This window comes from Dipodomys spectabilis, unplaced genomic scaffold (genome assembly GCF_019054845.1).
Source record: "Dipodomys spectabilis isolate Male_0828 unplaced genomic scaffold, ASM1905484v1 ptg000026l, whole genome shotgun sequence".
NCBI classification, from domain to species: Eukaryota; Metazoa; Chordata; class Mammalia; order Rodentia; family Heteromyidae; genus Dipodomys; species Dipodomys spectabilis.
In genome coordinates, this window is record NW_024870703.1 from 9,274,073 (window position 1) to 9,298,196 (window position 24,124).

At 43.9% G+C, this 24,124-nt stretch overlaps 2 long non-coding RNA genes across 3 annotated transcripts; one reads left to right on the forward strand and one right to left on the reverse strand.

The window, feature by feature from the left end:
* The first annotated feature begins 847 nt into the window (after window positions 1-847).
* Window positions 848-23,708, forward strand: LOC122104566. 2 transcript variants are annotated; one of them, XR_006146954.1, is made up of 3 exons: window positions 848-915; window positions 21,706-21,826; window positions 22,897-23,708. It is a non-coding gene; the product is annotated as an uncharacterized LOC122104566 (long non-coding RNA). The 2 variants fall into 2 exon arrangements; XR_006146955.1 differs by lacking the exon at window positions 848-915 and adding an exon at window positions 14,581-14,654.
* On the reverse strand, window positions 1,984-13,770 carry LOC122104565. Its single transcript, XR_006146953.1, has 4 exons — window positions 13,643-13,770; window positions 13,238-13,348; window positions 8,923-9,170; window positions 1,984-2,127 (listed from the first exon to the last, which is right to left on the reverse strand). It is a non-coding gene; the product is annotated as an uncharacterized LOC122104565 (long non-coding RNA).
* Window positions 23,709-24,124: the final 416 nt, after the last annotated feature.

Consider the following 24,124-nt stretch of genomic DNA (forward strand, 5'->3'; position numbering starts at 1 on the left):
TGAGCAAAATACATTCAGCTTGGCTCTCAGGACTTGCTATACAGTGGATAATGTGGCATTAAATAAGTACACCCTTTAAAAGATTACATATTACCATCCATGGTGTCCAAGTAGAGCAAAATGCTATAGAAACATTAAGAGTAGTCAGAGTAGGTTTCTCCAAGGAAGTAATATTTGAACTGGGACTTAGGGATTTAATCAGATACAGGATAGAGGAAGGGTGTGAGAGCAGTCTGGCCTGGGAAAAGGCCAGGGTAAATGAAAGCCCTAAGTCTGGATGTTGCTTGATTGTCTTTAGACCCATGTGACTGGAGTAGAGGGAAGGGATGAGTCTGGGCTCCACGGGGCAGAGGGGCCAACAAAAGCACATAACTCTCCATCCTACATTGTTTGACCTCTGCACCCATATCCCTGGCTCCATGGAGCTCCTTGAAGGCCTCTTTTAAAGTTTAAGGATTCCACATTGTTAAGTAATGTGAGTTCCTCCAGGATCAGCTCAGCATAACTCTACCAAAGATCTTGTTCCTGGACTTACGCCTTCCTGCTCTCAGAGCCACCTCAGCTTCCTGAGCAGGCCTGAGCCCACCTGCACCTGCCTGGCTCTTCCCTCTAGTGGACTGCCATTCCTCCCCTTCCCCCAGGTTTGCTTGGCTAACTGCTACCTTGTTCTCAAGACTTCTCAGCAGTGGCCTCTCCCAGGACAATCCCAGTGTGTCTGAGGACACTTCCTCCACTCCACTCATATCTCTGTCATATAGGAGAAAGCCACAGCGGTTCATAATTCCATCTTGTCTGTAACTGAGCTTTTTTTTTTTTTTCAGGGAGAAATGTCTTTCATCCTCCCTTGGTTTCTTCCTTTAGGAGTTGATTTATTGAAGGGCCAATGATTCCAGGTTGACTTTATATACAAATTTGGTAAGTGTGTTATGGATATTCTTATCATTGACAGACAGGTTGACTAGAGCAAGACAGGAGCAAACCCTGAAGTATCTGTGAATAAAAAAAGCCCAAACCATTGTACATTTCTCCTTTCCCATTGCATCAAGAGCTTGGAAGAAGTCAGATGAACCACTTCCGTTACCTCCCCCTAATCCAGCAGTATAAGGAATCTGTGAAGAAAGTGAAATGAACTTGACAGCACAGAAAAGTCTTGGTGAATCCACTGCTCCTGATATTTCTAAGATTCCCAGATGATTCTTAAAGTGACCCCCATGATTTTTTTCTCACACATCCAGACTCTGCTCCTTACAAGGACTGTCTGGGAGTTTCTAGATCAAAGGGGCTTCCTTTGAGCTTGAGGATTATGCTTAGCTGTCCTTTCTTACGAATCAGACAGTTGTATACAAAGGGTGCATGAGTCACTCACTGCCCCCATAGTAGAGCTCCAGGCAACCTTAATACTTGCTGATAGAGAGAGAGAAAAGCATTTTGGGAAAAGCAAAAGAATGGTGGTGTGGTCAGTGCTGGTGGCTCACATCTGTAATCCTAGCTACTCAGGAGGCTGAGATCTGAGGATTGTAGTTCAAAGCCAGCCCAGGCAGGAAAATCCCTGGGACTCTTATTTCCAATAAACTACTCAAAAAAAAAAAAAAAGGCCAGAAGTGGCTTTGTGGCTTAAGTGGTAGAGTGCTAGCCTTTAGCAGAAGCTCAGAGAGGGGCTGGGATGGTGGCTCAGTGGTAGAGTACTTGCCTTGCATGCATGCGGCTCTGGGTTCGATTCCTCAGCACCACATAAACAGAGAAAGTCAGAAGTGGTGCTGTGGCTCAAGCAGTAGAGTGCTGCTTTGAGCTGAAGAGCTGAGGGATAGTGCCCAGGACTGAGTTCAAACCCCACAACTGACAAAACAACAACAACAAAGAAGCTCAGAGACAAAGCCCAGGCCTAGAGTTCAAGCTCCAGGACTACCTCCCTGCAAAATAAAATAAAATAAAATAAAAAGACCCCAAACCCCACACCAAACCAAACAAACAGAAAGAATGGTGGTGTGTGAGAGGCAGCGAGAGTAGAGGCAAGAACAGATCTTGGTCTGGGAAGTGCTGGAGATCTTTGTGCTGGTCCTCACTCTTCCTCTCCTTGTGCTGTGACTTTGAGCAGGTCTTTTCCTTTTCTGTCCTCGGTTTCACCATCTGTGAAATTAGATCAGAAGAACATAAGTAGGGTTTTTTTTGTTGTTGTTGGTCATGGGGCCTGAACTCTGGGCCTGGGCGCTGTCCCTCAGCTCTTCAGCTCAAGGCTAGCTCTCTACCACTGGAGCCACACAAAGCCGCTTCTGGTTTTCTGAGTGGTTTATTGGAGATAAGAGTTTCACAGACTTTCCTGCCCAGGCTGGCTTTGAACCGTAATCCTAGGATCTCAGCCTCCTGAGTAGCTAGGATTACAGGCGTGAGCCACCAGTGCCTGGCTCATAAGTAGTTTTAACCTGTGCTAAAGTCATAAAACTCTGTGGGATCCTGAAAATCCCATGGAAACTTGTCTCAAAAATTTACACACACAAACGCTCAAAAATCTGTCTCAGAGAGTCTACAATTATCACTGTCTCTTTTGCTTGAAAATGTCCTGACTATCTGCTCAGCTACACAATCCCAGCGTCTCTCCCGCCTTTCTGAGTTTTGAAGTTGTTGATCCATGTTGTTCCTCTGAGGGCCTGTTATGTCCTGTTTAGTGAAAGAAACTCTTCACATAATTCTTGCTTCTAAATCAACTTGAACATATTCATTCATTCTATGTGAAAGTCTTGCCTAGACTATGGGAACAGAATTCAATTTGACATACTCACCTTTCTTCCAGCTTATTGACGTCATTCCTACCCCAGACAGGGTCAGCAGTGGGTCTACACTTGCCTCCTTCCTAGGCTAAGTGTCATTAAAGGGACCCTTTGTGTTCTCTTAGAATTATTATTTTTTTCTTGTCACAACCCTTCTTGTGTGTGCTCTTGCATTCCTAGAACTAGTCCTATAGTTTGGCATCACCCACTGCTACACATTTTGGCTGATCATGGATTTTTAGATCACAGGAAAAAGTCATGGTCATCTTTGTTGGAAAACAACCCAAAGATGATTACCAGGAGCCAAGGAATTCAAAGCTCAGAGCTTCCCACTTGTGTAATTTCTCCCCAGGACTTCTCCCCACCACTTCTTCCTTGGGGTGATATGTTTTGTTAATGTTGAAGAAGTCAGGTCTTGTCATCATAGCAAAGATGTCTGTCTTTTCTTTTTTTGGGGGGTCCGGTCGTGGGGCCTGAACTGTAGGCCTGGGCGCTCTCCCTCAGCTCTTCAGCTCAAGGCTAGCGCTCTACCACTTGAGCTACAGCGCCACTTCCGGCTTTTTTTCTTTTTGCTTATGTGGTGCTAAGGGTGGAACCCAGGGCCTCATGCATGCAAGGCAAGCGCTCTACCACCGAGCCACCTTCCCAGCACCGATGTCTGTCTTTTCTTCCACTCTAATTTCTTTGCCTTCACATTTCTGCTGTGTTGAATGCCTTGAAGGGCATGAGGATTTGCAGGGCTCCAGCTAGGATGCCTTGTCAGGGTTTAGTCAGATATAAGCAAGTGGCTTACAGTCATTTTCCTGTGTAGTTAGGCTGTTGCTGGCCCTGTGTATTGGGAAGGTCTTCTGGGACCATCTCTGTACAACCTGGCTAGGTAAGGTGCATGGTTTGAGGGTATTTCAAATTGTGAGGTGTTCTTTTGAAATCCTATTTACCCAGTAGTTGAGTAGCAGGGGAGAAACACAATTTGGAATGTATGGTATGTTTCTTCCCTAGGGCTACTATAACAAGTTACCTCAGACCGGGTAGCTTAAAACTACTCAAAGTTCTGGAGTCAGCCAGGCTCTGGTGGCTCAAGCCTATAATCCAAGCTACTCTGGAGGCTGAGATCTGAGGGTCATAGTTCAAAGCCAGCTTGGGCAAGAAACATATCAACTTGATGTAGTCTAGGATTTTTTTGTTATTGTTGTTAGAGATATAAAACTATAAGCAAGAATTTAGTTCTTATCAATGCCAAGTCAAAATAGGAACTCTTTTCTGCCAGGAAAATATTCAATTATATGTATTTCTTTTTTTATTGAAATATGATTTAATCAGAATTCCTCCGTTTGTATAGTATATAGACTGACAATACTTCACATAGCTAGAATGCCTGTCTATAAAGTCATGTGTTTATAATTCTCAACTTATCACGAAATCACATGAGCCATGTTAGATTTCTAGATCATTGGCCATGAAATACATCAGCGAAATACTGCAACAGTTCTAATAAATGACACAAAAAGAACCCCAAAGCAGTTAATGAATATTGTCAATTTGTATATTTAAGTTGAGCCATTGCACAAGATTATGTAGTATGTCCTGAAATTAGTTCATCCATAAAAGGACTTTATTGGTGTTTTCCCCAAATATAAAGACAATTCTAAAAAAAAAAAACAACACATGCCATTATCAATATCAAGTTGTGAAGCAAAAAGAGAATTTTTTTTTTTTGTCAGTCGTGGGACTTGAACTCTGGGCCTGGGCGCTGTCCCTCAGCTCTTCAGCTCAAGGCGAGTACTCTACTACTTGAGTCATAGCACCACTTCCGGTTTTATTGGAGATAAGAATCTCATGGACTTTCCTGCCTGGACTGGCTTTGAACCATGATCTTCAGATCTCAACCTCCTGAGTAGCTAGGATTACAGGAGTAAGCCACTGGCGCCAGGTAAAAAGAGAATTTTTTGAGTGGTCAGTAATAAAAAAAAATCTGACCAATGCTAATAGAGGAAAGACTGAGTTATTTTTGTATAGTCTTCATAGAAAACTATTCCACAACACCTCTGATATAAGAAGAATCCACAAAGCAGTCCACAGTTAAAGAAATAAGTATCTCCCTGAAAATATTATCAATATGGATCAGGCAGTTTGAGTTTTGTTGATGTTTACTATGAATTATTTTCTTGTTCTAAATAACTATGTTTGCCCCTTTGTATCTGAAGGATGTGCTTCTGTGAAAAACTCATATCTGTCCTGAACCTATACACATTTTTTTTCTTATCATCCCTTAAACAATATGGTATAATGACAATTTAGATAACATTTACATTATATTATCCTAGGTATTATGAGTTAACTAGAGGTTAAAGTATACTTGAGGGTGTGCAAATACTGTACCACTTTATATATATATGCATATATATACACACACACATATCTTCTTTCAGTCTTTCGTTTGTGTTTTCATGTGTGTGTGTATTGTTTGTGTGCATATGCGTGTATATATGTGCGCTGGTTCTGTGGCTTGAACTCAGGGCCTGGATGCTGTCCTTGAGGATTAAGGTTTAAGGCTAGTGCTCTTAGAATCAATTTGTTCCACACAATTTCTGTTTTCTTCCTGGACCCTACCACAAGCCATGAGCTAGACACACCCTCTGGGGGTACTTGGTGGGAGAAAGAAGCAGGCCCATGTGCTAGACCAGCCCTTCTTGTTCTCCCTGAGGGTGATCTATGGCTTGTCAGAGGTGTGGGCTCTTGTCACTTGCCATATGTGTGTGTGTGTGTGTGTGTGTGTGTGTACATATATATATGACTTGAATGTCCCCAGATTTTGGTGTGTGTGTGTATGTGTGTATGTGTGTGTGTGTGTGTGTAGGGGGCCTCTTAGAACCAATCCCCTGAGGGATTGTCAGGCATTTCCATCTTTTATGGGTATTCAAGATATTTCCATCTTTCATAGGTGTTCTTTTAGAGGCTGTTCTGTCTCCTTCCTCTGTCTGACAAAAGGGTAGCCATGCCCTCAGAAGCTTAACTTCTTGTAGAAAACACAATTCTACATTATAAAGCAGTGCACAGCACAGTAAATGTAAAAGAGCAGCATCCACAGACATGAATGATGCTTGATCAAATGTCTGTGAACCCCTGTGATCCAACCAACTTAATACATGGAGTGAGACATCACCATCACACATGCGGTCATTTCTGTGGGGCCTATACTGTCATGGGATCGGTATACATTTGAGCCTTAGTAGAAACTGCCAGTTTCCTACTCTGATCGTACTGATTAGTACTACCATTAGCAATGTGCTAGAACTCTACACTCTTGCCAGTTCTTGGCATGGTCTGTCTTTTATTTTAACCTTCATGTTGGTCTCAATGATGTACTGGAGCCTTTCTAATTGTGTATTCAGTGTTGTTTTATTGGTGACTTGAAATCAGCCAGTGAAAGGTTTCTTATAACTATTACAAATTAGGGTCCTTCTCTGCCCTTTCCTCCTCCAGCTGTTTGTTGAATATCTACTAGTGTTTACTAGTAGCTCTTGTTGTGTTTTTGGTTGTTTTTTTTTTGCCAGTCATGGGCCTGAACTCTGGGCCTGGGCACTGTCCCTTAGCTCTTCAGCTCATGGCTAGTGCTCTACCAGTTGAGCCATAGCTCCACTTTCTGCTTTTTCTGCTTATGTGGTGCTGAAGAATCAAACCCAGGGCCTCATGCCTGCAAGGCAAGCACTCTACCACTGAGCCACCTTCCAGCCCTCCTATTGTGTTTTTAATTTGCCTTTCCTTGAGGAGTTACAAACATCTGCTTATATGTGTATTGATCATTTGTTTATTTTTATTTATGAGCCCTCTATGTTTTGGATTTACCCCTTTAGAATTAGGCTGTTGTTGATAGTTTTAAAAATTGTTGTTGATTTATAGAAGTTTTTTGTATATGCTGCTTGTAAGTTCTTTATATTCATAACTATATATCTTCTCTCAGTCTGTTGTTTATGTTTCACTTGTGTGTGTATATATGTGTGCACGTGTGTGCATGCATGTGTGCTGGTTCTGAGACTTGAACTCAGGGCCTGAATGCTGTCCCTAAGCTTCATTGCTTAAGGCTAGTGCGCTACTACTTGAGCCACAACTCTACTTCCTGTTTTCTGGAGGTTGATTGAAGATAAGAGTCTCATAGACTTTCCTAGAATTTAAGGTATGATCCACTGGCTCCTGGCATTGTCTTTTTATTTGTTAACTAGTTTTATTTTATCCTTTGTTTATGTGGTACCAAGGAATTGAACCCAGGGCCTCATACATGCAAAGCTAGGACTCTACCACTCACTAAGCCACTGGTTTTGGTTTTTGACTTTTAATGAACATTAAAAAATCTGTTATCTTTTGTGCTGGTCCTGGGGCTTGAATTCAGGACATGGGTGCTGTCCCTGAGCTTTTGTGCTCAAGGCTAACCTTCTACCACAGCTCTACTTTTGGCTTTTGGTGGTTAGATGGAGATAAACGTCTCACCCACTTGGTTGCCCTGGCTGTTTTGAACTACAACCCTCAGATCTCAGTCCACTGAGCAGTTATTATTACAGATGTGAGCCACTAGCACCCTGATGAACATTTAAAATTTTTAGTTGAAATACCTTTGATCAAGTCTTCCTTTTATAGGTTGTTAAGAAATATTAGCTACCCTAATGAAAGTACTAATTTTAAGGTCTATTGAGGCAGATCTTTTTTACTTTGTAATCTAAGAGTGTATGTATTTTAAAAGCTACCTTAAGTATACATGGCTTCTCAATGCACCAAATGTTTCTTAACTTTATTCATATACAAGTGCATACAAGTTATAAACACAGTGAAATGCTGTTTTTCTCATCTATTGAGTTAATGTAGATAAAAGTTATATAAATTATGCATTGTATTATGATGTAGAGAAAGTATGGTACTGTCATATATTGTGGTATCTATGTAAATAAATGTGAATTAGACAAAGAACAATTTAGCAATATCCAGCAGAGAAAACAAACCAGCAGAAGAACTATGCATATGCCCTTTAATCTGCCTTGAAATCCTTCCTGTAAGAATGACCCTACTAAAATTCTCAGGTGTGCACAAAAGAGTATGTCACATGGATATTTGCTAAGGCAGCATTTGTAATAGAAAAAGCTGGGAAATTATCAGAAGCCATATAATATAATATTAGCTATACCAATAGCATATAATAGAATGTTAAGAAGTCAATACAAGGAGGTAATGCTATACCAAAAAATCATATTGCAGAACAGTGTGTTTGCCTTGATAAATGTGTAAAAATAGATATAGTTTATACATAGGCATGCTTGTCATTATGTGTATATTTATCTATCCATGCTAGTGCATTTAAATAAATTTGTTGAAGGAAACAAATTCAACTACGGTGTCTGTCACTGGCAGTGATGAATTGAACATGTATTTTCCCTTCACTATTGACCTTTATGTATACTTTTCTTTAAAGCTCCTCAGGTGATCCAATCATCATATATTTTATGTGAAGAGACCCCCAGCAGGGAAGGAGTTCTCCCTGAGGTTTGACACTTGACTTTATGAAGAAGTAGTCATCTTCCACTCCTCAATTTCCTGCTTCTTCTTGGTGCCAGCTCTTAGAATCAATTTGTCCTACCCAAAGAATCAATTTGTCCTACCCAATTTCTGCTTTTGCCTGGACTCTACTGCAAGCCATGAGCCAGACACACCCTTTGGGGTTCTTGGTGAGAGAAAGAAGCAGGCCCCCATGCTGGACCAGCCCCTCCTGCCTCTTCTCCCTGAGGGTGATGTATGGCTTGTCAGAGGTGTGGGTTCTTGCCACTTGCCGAATAGAAAGCGCCTTTGTTCTTGGGAGTGAAAATAACCCAAAGATAAATGTTGGGGCTTCCTGCTCCTGGAGTGTTTGGCTCTAGCTGCCAGGGGGCTCCTCCCTGGAGCAGAAGGTCTGGGGGTGGAGAAAGGCAGAAGTGGGTTTCCCAAAAGGAAGATCTTGGCCATGAATCCTCTGGTAATTGTGACCTCTGGCCCCTGGAAAGGAGCCATGTGCTCTGTTCAAATGCAACCCATCTCCCTAAAAAAAAAAAATCAACTCCCACCGTCAGCCACTGCTGTCAACCCATGGAAATTATACTTACTGGTCATGATGTGACCATACTGTATATTGCCTTACCTGTAGCTGCCCTTTCTCTTTCCACAATTACTCTCCTTTATCTTATCGCTCTTCTTTTGTCTTCAGGCCCCTACCACATCCTCCTTGCCCATGTCTGTTCTCTGGCTCTTGTTGAGAGTGGGCGGGACACTGTTCTGCACCTGGTTGCTACAAACCCCATAAAGTTCAGGGTATGACTCTTGCATGGACCATAACTTCCCCACTTCCCCGATCTGGCCTGGGCAGGACTGAATTGGAGGATACTGGAGCTGCCAGGAGAGGAAAGGGGAAGGGAGAAGGATTGTTTCAGACTGCTAGAAGTCTCAAAATAAAGCCACAGGCAAGATTTGAGGATGTTTATTTTTTTCACAGTCATTCCTAAGGTTGCAGGGAAAGGGGCTATTTTAAACACAGGAACTTTGAGAGGCAGGCTGAAGCCTTCCGAGGACCCCAGAGGATCAGAAATCTATTTGGGACAAGAGTAAGAGTAGCAAGTCTTCTACAAGAAAGTTGGGGGGGGGGGGGAAGGATGGGATGGGAAACAAAGGAGGAGGCTACAATGCTTGATAAGAAATGTACCCATTATCTTGCCCATGTAATTGTAGCCCCTCTGTACAGTATTTTCACAATAAAAAAAAAAGAAAGTTGAGAATACTGTTCCTCTACTCAAACCCCAGCCCTAGCTCAGAAAAGAGGCACTTGGAGGTGCTGGAAGTCAAAGCCAATGACAGGATGAGAAGATGGAAGAGAAATCCTTGTAGGCCACAGCTCAGAGCCTCTTCTACAAGCATCCACCCAAGCCTCCTATGGAGACATAGTGAGCTCCAGGGCCATTGACAGGAACAAACAGCTCTATTCCCTGGTTGCCCGCTCTGGTTTTTCTTTTGGAGTGGCAGGTTGAAGGACAGTCTCTGAGACTGGCTGGACCCCAAGGACAGACAGTGCAAGGTGACATGAACCTTTCTCCCTCTTTTCCCTCTCCTGGCTATTCTGCCTTTCTTCCCACAGTGGGAGCTGGCAATTCAGAACCTCTGGAGGCAATACATAGATGTGGCATTCAGGATTAAGAGTGGCTGCTTCCCCCATCCCTGCCATAGTGAGCTTTGCTTCTCTTTGACTCTACAGGTCTTATTGGTGTTCAATAAATACTCAGACCCTATGATAGGCACTTAACCTTTATGATCTGCTTCAAGGCTCAAAAGAGCTTTTTAGATTAGGTATGATTATTCCCATTTCGTGGTGGGTCCAAGGTTGTATACCCTTGCATACTAGGGTTCTGTTGCTCAGTTGGTATTATTATTGTCCCCAGTTTGCCAGTAGGAAAACAAGTGTAGCCAATTTAAATTCAGATGGAATTGAAGTTCGAGTCTAGGTTTAGATCACTACTCTCCTCTTTCTCAGATCTAGGACTGGGGCAGTAGCCTAAAGCAAAGGATGATGTTAGGCTAGCTCAGTAGGTCCTTACCTGGGAAGATCCTTCTGCTTACTTCATTTTATTTTTTCACTTTAACAGATGTGTAGTGAGCACCTATAATGACAGCATTGGGCAAACTACTCACCATCTGTAGGTCTTAATGTTGCTTCTGTAAATGAGATAATTATAGTACTTGCTTTGGAGGGTTGCAGTGAGAATTGAGCAAGATACTCTCGTTAAAGTCAGATACATAGACAGTGCTCAATACATGTTGGCCTTTATAAGTATAGAAATAAAGGTACACAAAATAGGATGCATCCCCAAATCAAGAGGGGCAGAGACAAGTCAATTCATCCTACGGGATGGGGGTGGGGTAGTGAGGAGATACCTTGTCCTGGGACAGCAAAGGTAAATTGTGATAGCAGAGAGTCTGTAGAGATGGGTGTGTCTGGGTAGCCTTGGCACAGGGTTGCGAGGAAGCCAGGCAGAGGTTGAAGAATTGCACTGGTTGCAAAAGGGCTTTTTATATCAAGTTGCTCCTCTGAGATTTCAGCAAGAGTCTTGCAGCCAGCCTTAGAAATCAAGTTTGAACTTTGGTTTTGTTTGTTTGTTTGTTTGATTGATTGATTTTGGTCAGTTATGGGGCTTGAACTCTGGGCCTGGGTGCTATCCTTGTGCTATTCAACTCAAGGCTAGAGCACTACCACTTGAGCGACATGGCCACTTCCGGTTTCCTGTGGTTAACTGGAGATAAGAATCTCACAGAATTTCCTGCCCAGGCTGGCTTTGAACGGTGATCCTCAGATCTCAGCCTCCTGAGTAGCTAGGATTACAGGCGTGAGCCACCAGAACCCCGGCGAAGTTTGAACTTAGAACTTTTCAAATGCCTTTGAGAACCTCAGTCTCTAACATGTAAATGCTTTGAGAGTCATTCTGTGTTTTTTCCTTGTGTGTGTGTGTGTGTGTGTGTGTGTTGTGTATATGTACCGATACTGGGAATTAAATGCCGGGCGTAGGCACAGTCCTTGAGCTTTTTTTGCTTAAGGCTGGCACTCTACCTTATTATAGCTCCACTTTCATGTTTTGGTTATTGATTGTGGATAAGAATCTCGTGGACTTTCCTGCTTGCCTGGCTTTAAACTGTGATCCTCAAAGCTCAGCCTCCTGAGTAACTAGGATTATAGATAGGAGCCACTGGCATGCACATCACTCTGGTTTTGAAAGAGATTAGGGTCCCTGACCTGGAGTAAAGTGCTCAGAGGGTATTGGGTATTTCAAAGAGGTACTTTCACCCACATACTCCCCCAAGGAATTTCTGCTAAACCAGATCTTCAGAATCTTGCCGGGCGCTGGTGGCTCACACCTGTAATCCTAGCTAGTCAGGAGGCTCGTGGTTCAAACCCAGCCTGGGAAGGAAATTCTGTAAGACTCTTATCTCCAATTAAACTCCAGAAAACCAGAAAGGGCTATGTAGCTCAAGTGGCAGTGCTCTAGCCTTGAGCTGAAGAGCACAGGGACAGTGCCCAGGCCTAGAGTTCAAGCCCCACAACTGACAAAAAAAGAAAAAGTAAAAGTAAAAGAATCTATCACCATGTCTCCTTGCCAGAAATAGCCCAGAAATGTCATCCTTGATCAATGAATGGCTACTGGGAAAATTCTCTCCAGGAGGCCAGAGGCTGGAGGGTCAACAAGAGCTTACTAGCTGACACATCTGGCCTCGGAGAAAAGTCATCACCCGAGCCTTGGGCAGGCCCTTGGCTTGGTATGTGCAGAGAACAGCTGCTTTGGTTTAAATATTAATAATGCAAAATGAAATGTGTGGGGTGCCCAGCACACCAGAGCCCAGCCAACATGCATTGATCTAATGTCCTCTGCATTTGGGTTTGGAAAAATGTGGTCAGTGAATTTAATATACTTTTTGGCAAGGGAGGATGACAGTTAACTTCTCTCCTCGCTAAAGTGGGTTTTGTCCCTGGAAAGTTAAGGCAGGGTGGTTTCTCTCTGGGTGCCAGTAAGCCTGCCACCCTAATTTTGTCAAGGCCCTTTTGCTCTGCCCACCTTAACATTCTTGGGGGGGGGGTCACAGGACATCACACGGAAGGAATATCAGAGAAGAATCTAGATTTGGAATGAGGATCTAGCAGTGTCTGGGTAGAGGGCAGAAATTATCAGTGTTCCTTCCAGCTTGAACTTGATGCTGTCTAGAGGGACAGACTCATTTTCATTAACAGGCAGAGAAGTATTTAAGGCAGACAGAGCAATCTTATTTGAAAGTGAAAGGAAAGCCACTAAAGTAGGGAGACTGTCTGAAGAGAGGGGGCCCCAAAGAGGAGAGCAATGTTATCCTCTTGGAGGGTGGTTTTTATAGTATGGGGCTTCTCCCATATCTCCGGGGGACTTTGCGCTGATTGCTTGATGGCTTGTGCATTCACTGCTGGGCAATTTTCATTGGGTGACTGAGCACACAAGGCATTATGGGAAGGAGGAGTGTTTAAGCTGGAACTCACAGCATTGTGGGAAAGAGAAACATTTGAGCACCTGAGGTACTATGGGAACAAGAAGTGCCATGTTATCTGCTATGTGTTATGTCTGTCACTCTAACAGTTCCTCGTTCTTTCCCATAAGCTCCTTCCTCCAAGAATTTCTGCCCCCATTCCCTGCCCTGTCTTTGGAGCCCCCTCCCTGCTGGGCACTCGTGGAGGATGTGGGTGCCACTGAGTTCTCACAATGGCTCTGAAGTTGGACAAATTGCTCCAGAGCCCCGATGTCTGCTGCCAAGGGCTTGGTTTTCCTTAATCCCACTGCATTTTTTGCATCCCAGGGAGGTTTTCTCCTGCCCACTGCTTCCCTTACAGGCCATGATCGGAGGATCTTTGGCCAGTTTCTTCTTCCCAGCATCCTTAGCCCTGGGGTCTCTCTTACCAAGTACCGTACTCTTAACAGGCTTCTGGAGAAGTTAATAAAATAGTTGATGACATCACAGCCTCCCTGAGCTGGGGGATCAAGAGGGCATCAGTTGGCTCCAGGGAATTTCTGAGAAGAAGAAGAAGAAGAAAAAAGTCAGAGCTCTAGGATTTGTTCAACAAAAACACCCTGTGCCAGCTTGGTCACAGTTATGCTGTCACTGTCGCCACAGAACTGGAAAGAAGCTGACCAAAGTTTCCCAAAAATCTATCTCTGGTTTTACACAAGCCAGTAATGTTCCCAGTTACAGGCGTGAGCAAATCATCCCGCAGTGCCAGCCAGGAAGCCCTTTGCTAGTGGCCCTGGGTAAGGCCTACTGGGGGAGGGCATGGGGAGGGGTCCAAACAGAAGGGTAAAACTCACCCAGAACCCCTCAGCAGGCAGGCAGTAGTGGACACCAGAGAAGTAGTCTTGCCTGGGGAGGATGGGAGCTGCGGTCTCCCGGCTCGGGCTCCAGCTGTGCCTACACTCCAGCCCTGTCCTCCCCACTGCCTTGGCATCCAGCCCCTGGGGAAGCTGAGAGAAAGTCTGGCCTGTTCTGGTTGCCGCAGGCTGGATTGGCTACAGTGATCTCCTTCATGTGTCACCGCTGGCTGTAAGCGCTGTGTTTGGTTTGGCAAAACAGCTATTTAAATAGCAGTGAAATGTGTCACTGGAAAAAAAATTAGCTCATGTTTCCTTTGCCATTTCTTCATGATTTCCATTAAAAGTGTAACCATGGGTAATAAATTAACAAGATCTGTAAAAGCGACCGTAGGAAACCATGGATCCAGAATTCCTATAAACTTCTAACCCACAGAGTTAAAAAGCGAGGCTACTTGGGGGAAGGGGGACTCTATCATCCGTACTTCAGCTCTTTGTGTCTGATTCCTACCCCTTTCTCCCAGCCTTAATGTGAAAGGAACCGCCACCCCCCACCCCTCACCCCTCCCCCCCCCCCCCCCCCCCCCCCCCCCCCGACTTCTGTCAGGGACTGCTATGGACTGCTATGGTTATCTGGAGTGAAAAATTCTCCTTTGAAAACTCAAAGCCTTGAGGCAATGCTTGACACTTCCTGTTTCATTTAAAAAAAAAAAAAAAAAGCAAGAAAAATCCCCTGATATTCCCTACCAAAAATGTAATCTTTTTTTTTTTTTTTTTTACCCCCAAAGCATAGTACAGTTTTTGAATTTTTAACTGTGTGTGGAAACTTGATGTCAGATTGCAACTCAGTTGCATAGATAGGAACACTGAGGTCAAAGGGAGGTATTTGCCCTGGGACCCAAATCAGTGGACTATCAGAAAGCCAGGACAAGACTGGGGGAGTGTGTTACTGTTGCACCCCGGATTGAGGGAGGAAAAAGACCTGGAGAGTATGTTCAGTGTTATACCTGAGGTTAGTCAAGCAGAGGGGTTGGGGAGGGGAATGTATTTAAAGGCACACTAAGGAGCTGGAAAGGTTGAAGACAGGATCTTGAAGTGTGTTTAGTGTTACACACAGCTGGGGATGACGGAAGGAACGCACTGAGAGTGTGTTCAGTGCTATACCTAAAGGCTAGAGGAGTCGGGGGAGAGGACTGGAGCTCTGAGAGACTGGGAAAGTTGAGGACAGGATCAGGGAGTGTGTTTAGTGTTATACACGGAGAATGGGGGAAGGGAAAAAAGGACTGTGAGCGTGTGTTCAGTGTCACAGGGCTGGAGAAGTCAGGAACCGGGCTGGGTGTGTGTTCAGTGTTTCTCTCAGGGACTGAGTAAGTGTGAGACAGGATTGGAGAATGTCAGTGCACCCAGGGCTTGAGGAGTAGAGGAGAGATCTGAGGGAGTGTGTTTAATGTCACATAGGGGGTTGGTGGAGTGGGGGAGAGGGCTAGGGGAGTGTGTTGAGTATCATACAGAAGGCTGGGAAGTGTATGCTACACAGGTTGGAGGTTGGAGGTAGAAGCTGGGGGCATGGACTGTGTGTCACCTAGGGACGTACAGAGCCTGGTAGATAGGAGCAGAGAAGGAAAGCAAATGGTAACCAATTCATCTCTTTCTGCCTCTTGTCTCTGTGGCTTCGATCCTGCTTCTCACAGTCTCCTGGCCCCTCCCCATCCCTTTATTAATCTGATATGATGTACCCATTTGCCCTGCTGCTAGGCAGGAGATGAGGCTGTAGAAGGGGAGTTTGGAACTATTTTTGGAACCCCGTGTCTTCCTCTGTCTCTAGAACCCAATTCCCTATGTACATCAGACTCTGGGGCTATGGAGGAAGTTTGTGCTGATCCATTTCTCTGGGGACAGTCCCTTCGGGAGGCAGTGGTGTGGAATATGGAGACCTTTGTCCCAAGGAAATTAAAGAGGAATTTAACAGGAGCTCTTTCCCCTCCACTGATTTGCCCTGATATCCCTCCTCTTTTCCTTCCTTCCCTAATTCCCAACTTGCTTTGTCCACACAAATGCCACTTTCCACAGCCACCTTCATTTCTAGGGAGGGGTGTTTAGCTTCCTTGATTCCTTCCCCTCTGTGAGACCTTGATCAGGGCAATGAGTGTGCAGCCCTCCGAATGGGTTCCTAGACTTCGGAAGAGCCCCTCCCTTACAGCCTGAGGCTGAAGGACTCTGCTGTGGCACCTGCTATCCTGCAGGAGAAAAAACATCTGCTTGTTTTATTTACTTTTCATCCAGACATTTGGGCACTATGAAGATGTAGCCTGCCTGTGGGTCTTTTGAATGCCCTTCCATCAGCTTCCTTCTACTTGGAGCTGGGGGACTGAGAGGGAGGGACTTTGAATCCAGAAGGGACTGGGGCTGGGTGGCCCAACTTGCCTGGGGATGGGGTGGGAGAGTGAGGCAGGGAAGCAAGACCAGGAACTGGGGGAGGATTGAGCCTTGGCAACAACTAGAACAAGATTCCTCATAAACATTGGATCTGTTTATGAAGCCACCAGGGTAAGCATATACTTGCCAAACGTTGGTTGTGAAAAATTGCCTTTATAGTGCTTTACACCATTTCCCAGATGCCGGGTGAAGGGCCTACTGTGTGCCATGGCCAGGACCCGGAGGCAAAGAAAAGCAGGTTTCCCCCACCCCTAATCCCCAGGGCTCCTGGCTGAGAAAGCTAATTAACAATGCTGGGTAGTGAGCATAAATCATCATGCTCCCCCTTTTCCTGGGCTCAGGGCTGGAAAATATCAGAACTGTGCAAATACTTTGGATGTTTCTCTTTATTAGTGATAAAATATTGGACGTCAGCGTGCGCCATTTCATGCCCTGCCTCTGACAGTTGGAGCAGTAATTGTGATGAATAGGGGTTCTGGGGTAGGGCTGCAGGCGTTTAAGAAGGCTCTGTGGATTGAAAATATTAGGATTGATTAAAGGTCAAATACTTTATAAATTTATCAGGGCTGGACACATTCTCCCAAGGTGGGGGCGATTCTTTTGGCATTTGGAAAGAACTCAATATGGATGAATTCTCTTCTCCCTCCTCCCTTCTTCCTCTGCCACATTTCACCTACAAAGCTGACTATAGTCGCCCCTCAGCATCTGAGGGTCATTTGTTCCAGGAGTCCCTTGGGGGGTCCCCAAAAGCTACAGATGTTCAAGCTACAGATGTAACTTTTCGGTTTAACCCATAATATACTCTTACATATTTAAATCATCTCTAGGTCACTTAAGTACCTAAAACCAGGTGCCTATACATGACTAACTCTTATACTATATTATGTAGGGAATAAGAACAAGGAAAATGACTGTACATGTTCAATATAGATGCAATTATTGTTTTTAAACATCTTTAATCCACAGTTGGTTGAATCTATGTTTCAGGAACCTGCGGATAGACTCAGCTTGGAAGTAACCATACATATATATGTATATACATATGTATACACACACACACATATATTTACAAGTCCTGTGCCCTTTTTGCTTTTCCTGCTAGGAGATGGTTTCAGCCCAGACATCTGTGGGCAGGAGTCTGCCTGGACATCTCATTGGAAAGCAAAGCGACACTTTTCTGGGATGGGGTCAGTGAGGATGGAATCAGCCTAATCCCCAGTGCTGCTCTGACATAGAGCCTCTGGGGACTGGAAATGCTGACAAAGGAAGATGTCCATGGAATCTGTCCTTCCCAAACAGAGTCTCGATTCCCATAGAACTTTGTGTGTGTTTGGCTACGAAGAGGCTCAGAGTAAAACTCAATGGCAGATCTCAAAGTGAAGTTCATTTATTGAACAAATATATGTGGAAGTGGAGTTGATTGGGATGCTGGGCATGAAGCAAGGAACAAAATAGATGGAGAGTGCCAGTTGGCTTACAATGCAGAGAAAAGAAATAACAAACATAAGAAATTATACATTGCATAGGCATTAAATGGTCACAAGCACTAAGGAGAAAAATAAAGCAGAAGATAGAAGAGAGTGAGAAAGAGGCCTCAGGAAGGAGTGGATGTTTAGAGATGGTCAAGGAAGGACTCCAGCCAAACCTGGAGGAGGTGAGGAGGTGAGCCTGGCAGATACTGGAGGGGAGAGGCTCTCTCTGTCAAGTGTTTAGTTATACTAGCATCCAAGTATTTTAGAATTGGCCTCCCACATTCTTTTTGGGATTAGGTATGATAGAAATAAAAATGATTATAGAAAATGAGTGATGTAGAATAGAATTTGTTTAGAGAAAGAGATTGCCCAAATCTTAGACTAACGGTTCACGTCAGAATTATCTCCTGAGTGTCCAGTTGGGTAGGAGTCTGAGATGTTGTAATTGTTAGCAAGTTCCCTGCTGCTGCTGCTGCTGCTCTGTAGCTAATCCAGACACCATATTTTGACAACCACTGTCCTAAACCAACAGTGCCTGCTCTGGTTACTAAGTGAGGCTTCTTGGAGGAGGCCCGGCTTGACAAAAGTTGGGGAAGCAGGACACATAGCAGGTTTTCCGTCTCCTCCTTTAGTAATAAGAAACAGTAACAATGTCATCAGCCAATGGATCTAGACTGAGGACCAATCTCCAGGCCGGTGGAAGGATGGATGGGCTAGTGGGTGGAAGTTGTAACTGGCACTCCTCTTCCTATACCAGCATCCTGGGTTGAGGCAAAGAAAGAAGGAGCTATTAGAAATAGAGCACTTGTGTCCAGGCAGGTGGAGACTGGCTCAACATTTGAGAACTAGAAGACAGGGAAGGGGAAGGGGGAGACCTGCTCCACTTGTACTCATGCAGCTTTTGGGAAAGGAGAAATGATTCTAAAGGCACTTTCCCCATGAGGTGTACCATGAAACATCCTAGGAAGGGGTTGTCACAGATCTCGCCAAAAGACGATTCTTCTGGCAAACACTGAGTTACACAGATCTCTTTATTGCAAGGCCTTTAGTATGCAAATATGCCCATGACTCTCCTCAGAGGATCATCTGGATTCAGTGTTTCTTAAATATGTTTTGGAGCACAGAGTCTCCTTTATTTTGTCATGGAGAATCCTATGCACCACACGCCACGGGATATGCTCCGGGAAACACTCTTCTTAGGGTTAAATGATTTCCTCCAAACCACACCAATGGGTGAAATGATAAAACCCTCACCCACGCAAGAGCTTGGAGGGCATATTCAGCAGATTGTGAAACTAATCTTTTGTTCTCTTTTCTGTTAATATTTTTCTCCAAGCCTGGGACTCAAACTCAGTATCTGATACTTTTGCTCATTGGCTGGCATTTTTACCAATGGAGCTGCACCTTCAACCCCATCTCTTAAGGACAGTTAGATTGAGTTGGAAGGGCAGCAGACCTGCCAGAGTTTGATGTCCATCCTTAGGTCTCCTTGGTCTTTGAAGAGAAAGCCTGCCCTCCGGAGTTCCCAAACCTTCTGTATTTGACGTGGGCAAGTCTAGAAGGTCCCATCCCTCCCATGGCTGAGTGTTGCTCAAACACTCCTGTCATACCAAATGTGTAGAAGTGTGTGTTGGTTGCATTGGCTGCGCTGACAGAATTGGTCCTGCAGAGCATAGTTCCTGCCTATAAGGGAGGCCTGCAGAGCTGGGAAGGGGAGGGGCCCGAGGCCAGCTGTGCCTGGAGAACAGCAGTCCTGATATTTACGACTATGATGGTCCTTCTCTAGTGGACCTGCTTTGGAACATAAATAAACTTAATAGGCTTCAAATAATTGTGACAACTGAGTTTAAACCCTAGACTGTGGTCCAGGGCAATGGATGTCTCTCTGCTCAGAAAGCGTGGTGTAGTCCGCCTGATTCCACAGAGCTGGTACAGTCTTCAGCACAGCATACCGCTGATATGGTGGGTCTTTATCCCGAGGGATGAGAGGGAGGCTTGGGAGTGAACCACAGCAAAAACAGAGAAAGGACAAGTCTGTTCTTGCAGAATGTCCCAGGCTGAGAAGTAATATTTACCTTGTCCATTCATCTAGCAGGACAAGGCACGTTTCTAATCTTGCTCTTTCCTGATGGGGAAGGACCAGTTCATCCCTCTCTTCCTTCCCAGCCATGCCCAGGAGCTGGCACTGAGATACAAAGGATTATAGCTTTGATTCAAGATGCATGAATATTTACAACGTTTTTCCTGTGTAAGATATCATGTCCTCCTGTAGGAAAGAAAGACATCGACTTCTATATAACAATCAGGATAAAGGGCCATACTACATGGTTATGAGAGACGGAGACAGAGAGAGAGAGAGAGAGAGAGAGAGAGAGATTACCGATGAGATTAGTTTCTGCTGAGCAGGAATGGGACTTTCCAGGGGAGAGAGAAGCCTAAACAAAGGCACAGAAATGAGGGAGGAGAGGAATGTGTCCAGTGGGTTGAGTGAGAGAGCAAGCAAGGAAAAACACGTTGGAGCCAGAGCTTGGACTCCTTCTTTTCCTACTAAGGGATTTGGATTTTTTTCAAATAAGCATTAGGGAGTTGCATTTTATTTTAATGTAAAGTAATACACGCAAAGGATAAAAATCTTCAAACAATACATTTCCAGCTTCTAGTTCCCTTTCCCAAAGCATCTACCAGTTTCTTGTGCATTCTTTCAGTGATAGTCCATCTCTTTGCAAACATATAGTTGAATATATCTCCCTAATGCCTTTTCAACACAACTCTTAACCTGTTATATCTTGCTTATTATGCTTCATCACAGACGCTAGAGATTTTTGAGTGGAGCTCATTGTGTTCTATCGTATATTTAATAACTCTATTGACGAACATTTGGCTTTTCAGTCTTTCGTTACTTCAAAACAATAAATGCAGTGAATGTTCTTGTAAATAATTTTACGCATGTATCTGTAAATTCATAGACATGAAATCACTTGTATCAAAGGGTATTATTGTATGTTGGCTATTGGAAGACTTTACATGGAAAATTTTCGTGCGGAGAATACTGAGGTCAGGCAATTTTAGGTAGGCTCTTTCGACGGCATCGGAATGTTAGGCTGGAGAGGAGGAGACACATTTGGGAGGTGTTATGATGAAGCCAACCAAGATATGATGAGGGCTGGCAAAGAGCCCTGCTGGAGGACATACAATGAAGGGCAAGAGGAGAAAAGAGACAGTCATTGAGCAGATGTGTCAGCATGGGAAAGGAGAAACCAAAGGCCACTCGAGCTGCAGAGCCCCACAATGGAGATGACCTTGAGATAGGATGCATAATTTAAATCAGATTCTTTAAAAGTAAGCATGTGTTCATATAGCTAGGAAACCAGAACGCTGAAAAAATAAGCGCCTAAGGCTCTATAGAGCAAGAAGTAGAAAGGGGACTAAAAAGAGAGCAAGGGCTGGGCTGAGCTAGGTGTTAGATTCCATCCCCAGCACTGAAAAAAGAAAAGAAGTTTATATTCCAGTTCTAGTGGCTCATGCCTATAATCCTAGCCACTCGGGAGACTAAGATCTGAGGATGGCAGTTTGAAGCCAGCCCAGACAGGAAAGTCTGTGAGACTCCTATCCTCAATTAGTCATAAAAAAAAAACTGGAAGTGGAGGTATGGTTCCAGTAGTAGAGCACCAGCCTTGAGTGAAAAGCTAAAGAATAGTATCCTTGCCCTGAATTTTGAGCCCCAATAATTGCACATGCGTGCGTATACACACACACACACACACACACACACACACACACACACACACACACACAATGGTTGCATCTTCCTTATGTTTCCTGGGGATAGCCTGGTTGGACCAGATTAGTTGCTGATGAATAGGTTAAGAGCACAGGCTTGGAGTCGTTGAGTTGTATTTGTCAGCTTAGCTTTCCACTGGAAACCACATTTCACACAGTAGAAGATAATTTCTAACATATCACCATCCAATGCAGGTTGACAAAGAAGGGCAGTCATTGAAGATCCCGTATCGTCTATACCAAAGTTTTCTTCTTGGTCCTCAGAAGCTTATCCATTCAGTCATTAACTCAGAAAAAAGAATTGTGGATAGGCAGGATTAATGGATCGGAAGTGTCAATAATGTATACCAGTTCCATCTACTTTCTATTGACCAGAATTGAATCTCTAACTGCAAAGGAACCTGAGAAATGTCAGCTCTGTGTATGTACCCAGAGAGAAAAGGGAATACCGAATGAACAACCGGAAGACTTCTGTCTCCAGAACTTGCTTCCAAAGGTAAGTTATTTAACATCTCAGAGGCTCAGTTTTTATATCCATAAAGTGGGAACACTGGTAGTATTACCCCACAGGTAGGAATCTGGGGGAGATCAAATAGGATTATGTATGCCATCTGCTTAGCCTGGCATCTGCAAATGAATATCCTGTAATGAATATTTATGTTCTTTGCTTGGGACACTAGGAGAGCAATCATGGCGGCTTTCTCTGTCTTTCTCTGCCCACCCTAGGTCTATCCAGATGGAGAAAAGCTCCGTCTGTTTATGGCTGACCTGGATCATTTTTGCCCCAAAGTAGATTTATTTTCTTGAAATAAATCATTTGGTTTGGCTGACTCCACAGATAAAATTCATGAGGTTATTTCCAAATCTCACTATGCCTGGTCCATGTAGATCCAGCCTCTGCCAGACAACTCTTCTTGTAGCATATGCAGGCTGCAGAATGATTTCTGTTCATTCTTTCATGTTATTCCCACACTTCAGAAGTCTGGAGGGAAGCTGAATGTTTGCTGTTCTGGGATCATTTGAAGCCGGGCATGCAAAGAGTTCCGAGTCACTTTCAAGTCTGCCCGTAGGAAATCTTTCTTGGCAAGCAGACAACTAGAATTAGTTATTAAAGGCATGTCAAATGAATAAAGACACCTCTGTGAGGAAAACCGCAAGAGCAGTTACTTTTTCTAATATGAATAGGAGGCTAATATCAAATCACCTTTAATTTTCCACTCTTTCTTTGCTGTTGCGATGGGAGGTCAAATCTAATAATACAGATACAAAGGAACCCCATTCCTGTTTTCATCTATTGCAGTACATATGCCCACTGCAGATGTATGTCTTAAAACCAGGGTCTGGAATTTACACAAGTACCTGCACACTGACAAGGCTGTTTCCTCTAGGCATGTTCTATAGGATGCCAAACCTGAGGGGGCGGGGGAGGGGGGGAGCAGTTGATCCATAAAACACAATCTAGCATGGTCTTATGTGTGGATAACCCACATCGCCCACACAGCCTAGGCCACAACATTTGCCCAAAGGCAAAGATGACCAAGAATTTCTAACCTCTCTGTTCCATAGGATCCAGGGAGAAAAGTGGCATGAAGGCAACTAAAAGACACGAACCTCCTTTCCAGATGTGAATCACTGAAGGCTCAGAGAATTCCCTTGTCTACGTGGCTTGTATAGATTTGGAAGCAGGGGAATTGGGTCTGGAGGCCTCAGAGTTGTGTGTATTGTTGGGGTTCAAACGCTAACGCTACCACATTTTGTTGTTATAATGGTCATTGTGCTGGATCTTTGTGGTCTCAACTTCCCCATCTATCAAATGGGGGTAATATCCTCTCACATAGTGGATATGAGGATTAAATAAGCTGATATATTCTCTCTCTCTCCTTCCCACTTCACCACCATGTTTGTGTGTGATGCTGGGAACTGAACCCAGCATTATGTTAGGTAAGTACTCTATCATTGAGCTATATCCCATCCCTAAATGAACCAATTCTTATAAAGTGATTAGAAGAAATGCTTAGCATTTAGTAAGTGCTTAGTAAATATTGTCAATTATTGTTAATATTTTAACAATAATGTTTAAATTGTCCAGAGAGAGAATGCATTTTATGCATGGATGGGTCACATAAGATACTTGATGTCATATGGAAAGGGATTTGGTTAGGTCAGAGGTCACTTTGACCCTGGAAGCTTTTCTGTTGAAGAGATATAACTTGAGCCTTCACAGTCAAATGGTGAGTTTGCCTCTATATAGATTCTCTTACAGTAGGCAAGTCCATCTTCTGGAAGCAGAAGTTTTTATTGAGGACTGAAATATAGCCACCAGATTGCAAAATGTAGCTCAATGGTAGAGAACTTGCTTAGCATGTTGAGACCCTAGATTTGAGCTCCAGCACCCCCTCTCCTAAATAAAACAAAATACAGAAACCATTTGTCCTTATCAATTTAAAAATACCATACGTGACTTGCACAGTAAACATGTCTTGCTTACAGATCTGGAAGCTGGGAAGTCCACGATCAAGGTGCTGGCACACTAGGTTTAGTCTATACATAGCCATCTTCTTAATTTGTCCTCATGAGGCTCTAGTCAATTCTTTTGTTGTATAAAGACACTATTTCCCTCCTAAGGTTCTACCTGTATGACCTCATCTAAACCTAATTACCTCTCAGCAGCTCTACCTTCTAATATAATCTCATGGGGGTTAGAGTTTCAGTGTGAATTTTGGAGGGACACAAACAAGCAGTGTATAACGTCATTTAACCAGCCAAGCTTATTCCAAGGTTCTAGAAATCAACC